This window comes from Lonchura striata, chromosome 7 (assembly GCF_046129695.1).
Source record: "Lonchura striata isolate bLonStr1 chromosome 7, bLonStr1.mat, whole genome shotgun sequence".
NCBI lineage: Eukaryota > Metazoa > Chordata > Aves > Passeriformes > Estrildidae > Lonchura > Lonchura striata.
Genome location: NC_134609.1, coordinates 32597609 through 32608950, shown reverse-complemented (window position 1 = coordinate 32608950; position 11342 = coordinate 32597609). Strand labels below are relative to the sequence as shown.

General features: G+C 45.2%; 3 long non-coding RNA genes across 4 annotated transcripts; all 3 read left to right on the top strand.

The window, feature by feature from the left end:
* The first annotated feature begins 326 nt into the window (after positions 1–326).
* Positions 327–915, top strand: LOC144246573 (uncharacterized). The gene is made up of 3 exons (XR_013340230.1): positions 327–633; positions 712–753; positions 841–915. It is a non-coding gene; the product is annotated as an uncharacterized LOC144246573 (long non-coding RNA).
* Positions 916–3164: 2249 nt separating this feature from the next.
* On the top strand, positions 3165–4939 carry LOC144246622 (uncharacterized). The gene is made up of 3 exons (XR_013340283.1): positions 3165–3474; positions 4766–4829; positions 4908–4939. It is a non-coding gene; the product is annotated as an uncharacterized LOC144246622 (long non-coding RNA).
* Positions 4940–5445: 506 nt separating this feature from the next.
* Positions 5446–7814, top strand: LOC144246620 (uncharacterized). 2 transcript variants are annotated; one of them, XR_013340280.1, is made up of 3 exons: positions 5446–5582; positions 7160–7260; positions 7410–7814. It is a non-coding gene; the product is annotated as an uncharacterized LOC144246620 (long non-coding RNA). The 2 variants fall into 2 exon arrangements; XR_013340279.1 differs by having other exon boundaries at positions 7160–7814.
* Positions 7815–11342: the final 3528 nt, after the last annotated feature.

Genomic DNA, 11342 nt, shown 5'->3' with positions numbered 1-11342 from the left:
GAGATAACAGCCTGGTGACAACTGGAACTTCCCAGACAGGCAGGAGGCCTCGTTCTGCACCTGATGGGGATTTGCATTCCCAGATATGTGCAAGATAAGTGGAGGGCTACCACCCACAGAGGGGATGGAAGAGAGGTGCCGGGTTGGGACTCCCCAGGAGGGGTTTTTGAGTCAGTTTTGGAGATGGGGATGTCCAAGGAGTGTCCCCTTAGGCCACCTAAAGGGAGAGTGTCTGTTTTGATCAAAGTGCTGAGGTGTGCAGGGCAGAGAAGTTCTGGTGTGTGTCCTGTCACTTGTCTCTGGTGCACTCTGTGTTCTTTGGGTCTCTCGGTCCTTTCTTCTCCTCAAAAGCTCTCTCTCCCTGTCCTGTGTCACGGGTGTCTGCACGTATTTGTCCCACAACTGCTCTGCCCTGCTGCATAGCCTGTAATAGCACAAGTCCTGGGGACTTGACATTTGTTATGCAGGGTGTAGTTGGGCTCTGGATTATATGGGGAGATTGACATAATATGTTTGGTGCTGTTAAGTTGTCCTGCAGCCTTTTGACACTAGTCCTAACTTCCTTTCAGGTGCTGACAACTCCAATCAGTGGCAGAGAGCCCCAGTCCTGGGTGAGGGTTTTCCCATGATCAGGTCAGTCATTGTTTGCATTTGCAGGGGCAGCTTAAAGGGTGACCGTGTTACAGCAGTGTTCTTTGCCTTTATTTTTAGGAGCTCCAGGCAGTTAGCAGCAGTCAAGGCCAAGTGTGCCAGGTGAGCAGTGGACAAAAGCAGTTGTTCTTGCTCAGGTTTCAGGTTTTGGTGCAATTGTAAGCATCCATTGTTGTTTGTGTGCTTTAGGGAATCCACTCAGCGTATGCCAAGCCCTTGTCACCAACAGCTGATGGCCTGGATTTTCTGTGCTTGTGAGCTCTTTGGAAGTATTGCAGGACTCTGAGATGAAGCCTTGAAATTTTGTATTTCACGATGGCATCCAGGGAGCCATTGGCAATGGCTGAGAAGTTGCAGTGAGTCGCCGAGGTAGGGAGGGGGAGCCAAGGTCCACTCGTGTTTCAGCAATGCCGAGTCACTTTGTCTCTTCTTAACCCAGGCAGACCCTGCGATGACGGTGGCAGCCTCCGAGCCTGGCCAAAGTGTGTGACCCGAGCATTCTCTGGAGAATGGTGAGTAGCAGGATTGCTGGGTTTTGTCCATTGTGCAGCTAAGATCATGCAGTGATGTTTGGTGTTCTCGATTGTAGCTGAGCACGGGACCACAGCCCGGTGACCATAGGACATTCCCCGCAGGCGAGGCAGCCTCCATTGCCAGGCGACGTGGATTCTCATCCCCAGATGCCAGAGAGATAAGTGGAGGGCTAAGGCCCACAGAGGGGGTGAAAGCGGGGTGCTGGGAGGGCCTTTAGGATCAGCTTTGGGGGTGGGGATGTGCAAGAAGTGTCCCCTTAGGCCAGCTAAAGGGAAAGTGTCTGTTTTGATCACAGTGCTGAGGTGCTCAGGGCAGAGCAGTTCTGGTGTGTGTCCTGTCACTTGTCTCTGGTGCACTCTGTGTTCTTTGGGTCTCTCGGTCCTTTCTTCTCCTCAAAAGCTCTCTCTCCCTGTCCTGTGTCACGGGTGTCTGCACGTATTTGTCCCACAACTGCTCTGCCCTGCTGCATAGCCTGTAATAGCACAAGTCCTGGGGACTTGAAATTTGTAATGCAGGGTGTAGTTGGGCTCTAGATTGTATCAGGAGATTGACGTAACATGTTTGGTGATGCTTAGTTGTCCTCCTTCTGCCAGGCCCTGAAGGACTCCCCCTTTCCCCCCAGATCTTCATTGGGAAATCCCCCTGACCCCTGTGACCCCCCAAAACGATCCCCCAGGGATCCACCTTGAACTCTCTGGGACCCCCTGAATAGTCCCCAGGGATCCCTGAGAATCCCCAGTGGCCCCCAGGACACCCTGGGCCGCCTCCCCAGACCCGCTGGGGCCCCTCCCGGTGTGACAATTGAGAGACCCCCTCAAGCACTCCATGCCCCCCTTCCGGAATCCATCTGGGACCTCCAACCCCCAGAGTGGCACCCCTGGGACCCCCACATCCCTTCCTGCCCTCCCCGAGAACCCTCAGAGCCTTCCCATAGTGGCAATAAAGGCTCAAAGCAGTTACAGAACCACTTCTACTGTGTCCCGTACCTGCACTGGGAACACTGGGAGGGACACTGGGAAAATCAGGAGGGAAGCGGGAACATTGGGTAGCACACTGGGAGGGAACTGGGGCAGCTGGGAGGACTCGGGGACTCCTGGAAGCGATCTGCCATGGAAAAGGAGACAAAGGGAGCTGATGTCATCCCAGAGCCACAGGATATTCCATACTGAGACCCCGGGGCCACCCAGGACCACGGCAAGGGCAGCCAGGCCAAGAGCCGGGGGCAGCTTTGGTGTGGGAGGCATCTGGCATCCCATTTGGAATTTCAGGAGGCCCAGTGGTGGGCACAGGGCCATGAGCACAGACAGCGGTCCTTTTACCTGGGAAAGAAAACTCGCCAGTCCAGGTTCCTGATGTCAGTTTGTAGGGCTCCCTTGGGACTCTCAGGGCAGCACAAGTTTGAGGCGGGGACAGCTTTGGTCTGGGATACGTTCTTTGATATTTGGATTTTGTGAAGTCAGGGGCCAGCTGAGGGCCAGGGGCACCTGGGCACATACTCTGGCCCTTTTCCATGGGAAAGAAAACTCACCAGTCCTGGTTCCTGATGTCAATTTGCAAGTTGTACTTGGGATCTTCAAGGCAACTCCTCATCGACATGAGGGCAGCTTGGGTCCACAACACCTCCTTCTTCATTCAGATTTTCAGGGGGTGGCCCTTCTTTCGGGGCCCCTGGCTCTTGGACTCTGTTGCTGGCCCTATTCTCTGTGAAACACGGCTCACCCTCTACACTTCCTGATGTTGGTTTCGAGGAGGTGCTTGTCTCTTCCAGGGCAGGCAGAACTCTTGCTGGCAGCAGTTTTGCTCCAGGATTAATCCTGTGCCATTCAGAACGAAAAGATGTTGAAAGTCACTTGGGGCCACAGACCTCGTGACCTGACCTCTGCCCTTTTTCCCTGTAAAACCAACCTCACCCTCCCTGTGTGTTGATGTCTGTTCACTCAAGGCGTGCTGCTCTCCAAGGGCTGCGGGAGTTTCTGGTGTCGGCAGCTGTGGTCTGTGAGAAATCATTCGCTGTTTGCAATTTTGGAAGCGCAATTCCTGTTTGGCCAGGGGAAAGACTGTTAATTATCTTTGAAATGAAAATCTGGCACCCCATTGTTTAAGGGTCTGGCAAGGGGCTGTGTAGGGGAGGGAACACCCCACAGGACCTTTCTTCACCTCATCCCTCACTCCTAGGTGTAGCAGCTCCCTGCGTGAGCAGCTGCTTTCAGTGCAGCTACCTGGGCACACCTGCCAGGAGCTATGGTCGGAACATCCAGCAGGGACCAGGGAGCAGCCGGACCCACCCAGGCACGGAGCATCCCTTGGAGAAAATGCCAAGGGAAGAGCCCTCTTGCCAAGGGGCAGCACCTGAGCAGGCCAGGCAGCATGTGGGGTTCCACGGGAGAGCTTTCAACTTTCCCCTTTTATTATGTCAGTCCTCCCCTAGAACCCCCAGACCTTCCACAGCACTCCCAGAAAAAAGAGGGGTTATGGAGAGAAAAGGGGTTTCAAGTATGGGAAAAAGCTTCCTTTTCCGTCATTTCTTGCGTTCAAATAATGAGGAAACGCACTTCCCCTGCAATTTTAATGGTCTCATTTGAAAGAGTCCCTGCCTTTTCTATGCTGTTAGGGGTGCTAATTGACAGGGAATCCCCATATTCCATTTTTTTCCAGTTTAAATAGAGGGGGAAAACCTTGACAGTGTCGTTTATGGGTTTGAATTAAGAGTAACCATTTTTGTTGTCCTAAGGCTTAAATTGAGGGGGAAGCCCAGCTATCTCTCTTTCTTAAGGGTTTGGATTGAGGGGAAAATCCCTCTGTCTTCATCACTGGAGAGATTTAAAGTGAGGAAAGCCTCTCTTTTCCCAGTATTCAAGGGATTAAATGAAAGGGCAGAAGCCATTTATTTGCCACGGTATCCATTTCAGTGGAGGTAAATTCCCCATTTCCTCATTTTAAGGGATTCACTTGAAGGAGGCTCTTTTAAAATGATTTTTCAGCATTTAAAACTACCTTTCAGGGCACTTCTTTCTGTGCCCTAGGACTAAGTACCTCAGAGAAAGGCAAGCCTAGCACATACTTAACCTTTATGCTGCCCAGGAGCCTATTATTTTTCTTATTTATAATGTAGTTAGTTCTAATTAGTAACCCTAAGAAGAAGACTTAGACTGTTCATATAATTAGTATTTTTCTCCACCCTTAGTCTCATGTTGAGCACTACTTAGTAGTCACTGAGGAATAATTATGTAAGTTAACAGCAAATTACCCAACTTATCTAGATATGCTGCCTAAAAACAAAGTTTTATTTCTTACCAGTTTTTTTGCCCTTTCGCTCCAAGTAGTTGTAGAAAAAAGAGCTGTCATTTCCCTGAAGAGTTTCCTTCTATATCCAGCCCTTTATTCCCCTTGAATTCAAGCCAGAGGAGCCGAACAGCTGCAGCTGCTCTGAGGGCTTTTCTACTCGGTGGGGTTTGCCCCTTCTCTTTTCCTGGGTGCCACGGGAATGAGCGGTGGGCCCAATCAGGGTATATTAACCCCAGCCTTTGCCAAGGGGCTTCATTCCCTCAGCCATTTCACACTAGTCCTAACTTCCTTTCAGATGCAGACAGTTCAAATCTGTGGCAGAGAGCCCCAGTCCTGGGTGAGGGTGCTGCCATGATCAGGTCAGTCATTGTTTGCATTTGCAGGGGAAGCCTAAAGGGTGACCGTGTTAGAGCAGTGTTCTTTGCCTTTATTTTTAGGAGGTCCAGGCAGATAGCAGCAGTCAAGGCCCTGTGTGCCAGGTGAGCAGTGGACAGAAGGAGTTGTTCTTGCTCAGGTTTCAGGTTTTGGTGCAATTCTAAGCATCCACTCTTGGTTACTTTGTTTTATTTTAGGCAGTCGTCTTGCAAGATGTCTCTGGTCCGGATGTCTGGATGTCCAAGGCCAGGTGGGTGCAAGCGTAAGGTCTGGGTGGGTGTGCTTTTCAGGGCAGGGGGATGTTGTTTTCACAGTATCTCAGTGTGGGTTGTTTTGCTTTGTTTTTTTGCAGGTGCTGTCGCTGCCCTAGCTGTGTGAAGGAACAGAGGCGAGCGGGTGAGTTGGCATTTTGGCACGGTGACTCACAGGTGACCCTTATGCAGCAGCATGCTAAGTGTGTACCTTTTTGTTTTTCAGGTATCCTCCAGGCAGCTTGTGGAGTCAAATTAAGACTTCAGGTGAGCCGGGGCAGTGGTGTGTCAGAGTTTCGGGGATTCCTCTTTTCGTGGGCACTAGTTGCATTTTCTGTTTTGTCTTAGGTACCCTGAGGAGGAGCGTAGCTGAAGTTTGGAAACAGCAGCACCGAAGCTGATGCAGAGAACGTCTCGCCGTCCACATCCAACTGACATTGGATTCCATCCGGTTGTCTTGCAAAAGCCAAGTGCTGGGGCCAGTAGGTGGGAGATGGGGGGAAAACCTTTACTATCACAGGAGGCTATTTGATGTTAGCTTGGAGAATAGGCCCATAGTGGGACGGGCCCCTCGGGAGCAAAGGGAGAGGGTTTCTCCTCAGCCCCCCCAGAGTCTTCGCCGGGCAGGGCAGTTCCGATCCCTCTCTGGTTCTCGTGACGTTCGCATCGGCGGCCTTCTTTGACTCTTGACATTGTCGTGGATCTTTTCACCATAGGAGCCCGCCTTCATGTCTGGAGCTATAGCTACAGTCACCCTGTAGTCATTTCTTCCTTCTCTAGGCCTACTGAGCTTCTTAGGCTTCCTCTTAAGTGCTTTGGCACTAACATCTTGAAAGGAGTTGCATGTCATCATCAAGTGCTACTGCCCTAGGGCTTTCTTTTCTTTGGCATCATCAGCCCATGGCTCATCTTGGGCTAGGAATCTTGGGTCCATAAGGTGAAATTGCCAGGCAGTTTCCACTTGTGTCCGTGTCACGTTGTCTGTGTCCGTGTCACGTTGTCTGTGTCATAGGCCTTTGTTACATCTCCATGCTTTAGCAACATCATTTTGTGCCGTATTGGCCATATTTTGCTCATGTACCTTCCCGGATATCAATTATTCTGGCATTTTTACATATTTACTTTTTGGGTCCGGACGATGTACACGAGATGTTCTCATCCGTCTTCATTCTCAGTTTTGGTAGCCCTTCTCATGGACTTCCGGACGGAGCTTATTAGCCCCTCATCACCTGACCACAGTAGTTCCGTAGCATCTGCCTTCTCAAAGGATATAGGGCTCAAAAATTAGTCTTCTGGAGAATTATATCAAGTCCTCACTTATCTTGTATCTCTGTCAGCTTATGTTGTATGCACTTATGATGCACCTACCTGTGTCGGCTTCTATTGTATGTGCGTATGTTGCGCCTACCTATGTTAGCTTATATTGTTTGTGCTTACACTGTATGTACCTACGTTGGCTTATGTTGTTTGTGCTTATACTGTACGTACCTACGTTGGCTTATGTTGTTTGCGCTTATACTGTATGTACCTACGTTGGCTTATGTTGTTTGTGCTTATACTGTATGTACCTACGTTGCCTTATGTTGTTTGTGCTTATACTGTATGTACCTACGTTGGCTTATGTTGTTTGCGCTTATACTGTATGTACCTACGTTGCCTTATGTTGTTTGTGCTTATACTGTATGTACCTACGTTGGCTTATGTTGTTTGCGCTTATACTGTATGTACCTACGTTGCCTTATGTTGTTTGTGCTTATACTGTATGTACCTACGTTGCCTTATGTTGTTTGTGCTTATACTGTATGTACCTACGTTGCCTTATGTTGTTTGTGCTTATACTGTATGTACCTACGTTGGCTTATGTTGTATGCACCTCTGTTGTGGCAATTGTGATTGGAGCTGCCTTGCCCAGGCACGTAGTCACGCTCAGGTAGAGCAGTTATAAAGCTTTGCCGTTCATCTGTTCTCTACGGGCTTTGGGGTACAACACTGATGGGCCCAGAGTTGGTATAGCTCCTAGCTCTCAGATAGTCAGTCACTGACCGCCTCCCCTTGTCTTGTAGGTCCCCGGGTCCCTACAGAATTTCCTGGAATCTACCATTTGACATGGAGGTCCTGCGGTCAGAAGAAGCGTTTAAGCATATTCTTCAGTGCAGCGTTTCACGTAAGGGTGGCAGCCAGCGTGTCAGCAGAAGAATGTGTGAGAGTGTGACTGTCTGTGTCTGTCTGTGAGAGTTTGTGTGTGCTTGTGTCTGCAGCTGTGTGTGTGTGTGGAGCAGATACAACCTTGTGTGTATGGCCTTTGCCTTTCAGGGGGGGTTTTCATCAGGCAGGAGGATTTTTTGGGAGTCTCCGGAGCGAGTTGCCGTGAATGTGAGTTTGTGCGTAACGCGAAGGGGGCGTGCACGTCGGCGGAGCGTTTTGCGCCGTTTTTGTTCCGGGTGCGTCATAACAATAAAAGCGTTGTGGACTTTTCTGAAATGGAGACACGGTTATATTGTGTCAATATGTATTTGGCTTGTAGTACATTATATTGTTCTGTCTTTGCAGTTGTTCCTGTCTTTTGATGTATTTTGCTGTATGTAAATTGGACTTGTACTTGTGTGCCTAGGTATGATGTATTCTTTGTTGTATTTGTCTCTGTACTTGCATTTGTATGCATTGTTTCCCTGTGTATTGCTGAAGTTTAAGGGAATAAAGATTAATCAGCCCTAATAATGATGCCTCTTACCCTCTGCCCTGCCCACCATTCATCTCCTGTCTTTCTTTGGTGTGGTTGAGTCCTATCATTTTCACCCTTTTTCTCCCTTTGCCTCTTACTTTCCTCCTTAGTATATTACTCACTTTATCCTTCCATGTGTAACTCTTTGTCTCTGGCTGTGTTTTCCTTTGTTTCCATTTCTAACACATCTCTATGTTTCTCTAACCCTATTTCCTTCTCACCCTATTTTCTTCCATTCCTCTACATGTATTTCCCCATGTCTCTATGTCTGTCTCTTTCAATCTAGGTTTCACTATGTTTTCTTCTTTTTTTTTTCTTTGTCAGCCTTTGTCTTTCTAACACTTGCTATCTTTGTCTCTGACCCTTTTTCCTTTTCTGTCCAACTTTAACTTTTTTGTCTAACTCTCTATTTCTTTCTCTCTTGAACCCTACCTTGTGTTCAGTCTCTCCATTTGTTTTCCTGTAGGTTTTCAGCTCTATTTCTTCTTTTTCTTGTCTCTCTATTTGCTTTTCTCTTTCATTTCAAGTGCTTCCTTTTCTGTTTGTCTTTCACTCTTTTTCTCTTTACCCCACCTTTCTTTCCTCTTTCTCTGCCTTTCTCTTTCCAATCTGACTTTTTTGGTTTTTCTTTTTATCTCTGACTCTTATTTTTCTTGCTCTGTTTTCTTCTTACTCTCTCCTCTTCATTTTTTTTTTCTCACTCTCTCCTCTTTCTTCTCACTCTCTCCTCTTTCTTCTCACTCTCTCCTCTTTCTTCTCACTCTCTCCTCTTTCTTCTCACTCTCTCCTCTTTCTTCTTCTTCTTCCTCCCTTCTCTTTTTCTTCCTCTTACTCTCTCCTCCTCTCTCCTCTTCTTCTTCCTCTTAGGCTAAATACTTGTATCAGACATTTTAAACAGGTCTTTTATACAGAAGTGAATACATTAAAAGAGAAAGGAAAATAACTGGTAATATATTTCAAAAGTCAAACCAGTATTTAATTTCTGCATCAAGTATTGCAATCAAAGACACCTAAAAGATTCACCTTTCCATAAAATCAAGGTTTTAGTTATTGAGATGGTGGTTTACTTATTTAGGTGGTTGTTTTTTGTCCTTCTAACAGCTTGTATTTTTAACTGTTCAGTCCATCAGCAGACAGACACCCTGTCCATCTTAACATAGGCTAAGATGGCCATAAAAATAGTGCAGGTGATGACATTGGTTAGCAACCTTTTCTTCTTCATCATCATCATCTCACATTAACAAAGAGAGACGAAAGGCACAAGGAATTCAAATTATTAGCTTTGAGAACTGAAATAAAAATCTTCTTTCCACAATTAGCCTACATATAGTGGCATTAGAAATACCACTTTAAGTTCTGAAAGTACTGGAAGGAATTTATACCCAAAGGATCCTAATTCTTTGGTAAGTCAAAGCTGCCATTTGTACCTGTGAACAGTATCACTTGGAGAAAATGCAACACTTAGGAAGAGTTTTAATTGTTTTTTTCATTACTTGACTCTGTCATTTTTTTCTGAAGTTTTTACAGCTTCTTGCATTCAAATGAAGGAAGATTAAGGCTGGATGGTTAAGGTTGTAATGCAGCATTTCAAAGTAATATTAGTGAAGATGTACTAGAAACTGCATTGCTTAGAAACCTATTATTTCAATAATCCTTTCTCAGAACTTCACAAAGGTCCTTTTATTGTGTCTCTGATAAATAAAATGTGATTTCTATTTAGAAAGAATTAAGGTAGTGAAGACTAACTAGAGAAGAACATGCAACCTTATAGATACTGAGGCAAAAAATAAAGCAAAATGGTTAGTTGCTGGTTCCAACTGGTATTTTTAAGTCTGTACGGCTAAGCATCTCTATCTTATATTTGTGATCTTTCTGCAATTTTGTATTTATGGGGTTTATGCCTGTTCAGAGTAATTAGTGTTGTTTACATTAGAACAAATACTGAAATACAAAAAATGAAAAGTTATTGGCAAATGGGATACAGAGTAGCAAATCTGGAAATTAGACGCTGCTGATATTTATCTGTAATGAAATTTGGCATAGGACCAGCAATAGCCAGAAGTAGGTAGAATATCCTGTGATACAGCATCTGAAATTCATCAAAACCCCCCTCCAAATTACCTTCAGTATTGTAAAAGTTTCCATTCTTTTTATTATTTGTACTTTATTAGAGGCATCTTGTCAGTACTACTTTTTCTTAGCCTTATGCGGAGATGCTTTCTTATGTCTGACTCCTGAAAGCCTCTGTGCAGAACCAGAGTTCTGCAGAGCTTTTTCCCCTGTATTCCTTCCCTTTTCTGTCTTCCCAAAAGCTTTTGGGATTTTGGCTTTTACACCATAATTTACTTAATTGCCTTTTCGTGTCAGATAATTCTTATGCATATAACATCTCATTTTTAACTACCTGCTTGGTATTGCTACAACATCAAAGAATTTATAAAATTATTCTTTGTTCTCTTATTAGATTTTTTGCTTTGTCCTTACAGAATCTTCTCTGATAAATAGAAGTGGTAGTGCTTTTTATTTACCGCCTTAATTTCCTGCAGTAAAAAAACACTCTATGTTCATTAATCATTCAACGACAAAGGATATTCTGTATTGGAGCCAAAATTGTATACATTTCTAAGCAACTACAGCATTTTGCTTTATTTTCTTAAATCTGTTTCAGAGCTTTGATCAAATTGCACTCTCCAATTGTTTTCCAAAGGGTGTAATAAGAGAAAAAAAATAACCATTTTTATAACGAAATTTCAAGCAAATAAAATCCTTAAAGGAAATTTGATTCTGTAAATGAGGACTAGGAAGAGGAAGGTCATAAGAAAGTTACATCATCGGAGTTTAATCATCCCCTTAGCACACTGATCTAAAGCAGGAAAAGCGTATGAAAAACTGCAGAGGTGTCTTCTGAGAAGGTATATGCACATTTCACATACTTCTTGTTCTGTATCTTTCTTCTAAACAGTGATTAAAGCAGCTCCCAGTACAGATCTGTAACAAATTCATGAGCAAATCTGATAAAACCTGTCTTTGAGTAAACTGTGAACCTAACCTGACAACTAAGATAAATAGTTTGTCAGTTGATCTAACCACACCATTCTTTTCTCCTGTATCTGGTTTCTTTTCTTCAGAATTAACCCAGTACTTTCTCCCCCATCGTGCGTTACAAACAACCTCCCTATCTGCTTTTTGTGCCCTATGAAGCCAAGAGGAGCAGTGATGCACAGGAACACTGAAACTCCAATGTCTGGTCAACTAAATCTGGATGATGCTCTTTAGGAGCAGCAGAATGATTTTTCTAACTGCAAAAACTGTTATAATACCACTTATTTAAACTTGATTTCCTGTTCACTTGTGAATTGATTATTTGACCTTAAATTGTTATGTTTTTTTTGACCATAAAGCCAGTTCTGATTTGCTGAGTTGATGCAGTAGAAAATACTTATATTTACATTGTTCAGCTGTTCGCAGGTAAAGTTGCATGATTCAATAGCCACTGGACATGCTGAGTTCTGACTGGCGTGTTA